Source organism: Frankliniella occidentalis, unplaced genomic scaffold (genome assembly GCF_000697945.3).
Source record: "Frankliniella occidentalis isolate FOCC.00 unplaced genomic scaffold, Focc_3.1 Scaffold337, whole genome shotgun sequence".
In the NCBI taxonomy this organism is placed as follows: domain Eukaryota; kingdom Metazoa; phylum Arthropoda; class Insecta; order Thysanoptera; family Thripidae; genus Frankliniella; species Frankliniella occidentalis.
In genome coordinates, this window is record NW_026267460.1 from 176,399 (window position 1) to 176,993 (window position 595).

Sequence of the window (595 nt, forward strand, 5' to 3'; positions counted from 1 at the left end):
CGCCCCCGTCCACGTCCCGCCCCCACCACACACTAGGGGCATCTCAAAATGCCGCTCGCCCCTTCCCCCACCGTCTACCCCTACACAGGGCGAGACACTGGCCGAGTTAACTTTAGCGAGAACAAGACCGCATCACGCCGCAACAAACAAACGCGAACTGCTCGCACTTCCCCGGCGAACACATCCGCTTTTCTCACTCACTTTGTTGGGCCGATAGGTCGACGGATATAAAAGTTAAGGGACGGGGATAAAAAGACGGCAGCGAACGAACCACTCGAAGGACTCCGCGGTAAGTTACTCTCCGAGTGGTTTTGTGGTTCCCGGGGGCCGCGTCGTGAGGGAAGGACGGCGATGACGCTCCCCCGTCCGTACCTTCCTTCTGGCTGACGCGATCCGGGAAGGCGGTGGTCGTGCGGTGGTCGGCCTGCTGCACGGACTGCCCCCGCTGGAGCTGCCCCCGGGGGAGCTGCCCCCGCGGGAGCTGCCCCCTCTGGGGCCCAGGCCCTTGCGGGGCCGCATGCTGCGCGGGGGCCAGCGCGGGATAGGGCGGCCGTGGCCGCGGGGCGCCCGTCGTCATGGCGTACTGACCGACCGC

At 66.4% G+C, this 595-nt stretch overlaps 1 protein-coding gene across 1 annotated transcript in view; it reads right to left on the reverse strand.

The window, feature by feature from the left end:
* The window catches only part of LOC113218056 (homeobox protein B-H1), a 16,041-nt gene extending 15,467 nt beyond the window's left edge, over positions 1-574 (reverse strand). The window contains exon 1 of the mRNA XM_052274117.1: positions 373-574. The gene's annotated coding sequence lies outside the window, so the exon portion shown is untranslated. The remainder of the gene's footprint in view (positions 1-372) is intronic.
* Between the last annotated feature and the right edge of the window lie 21 nt (positions 575-595).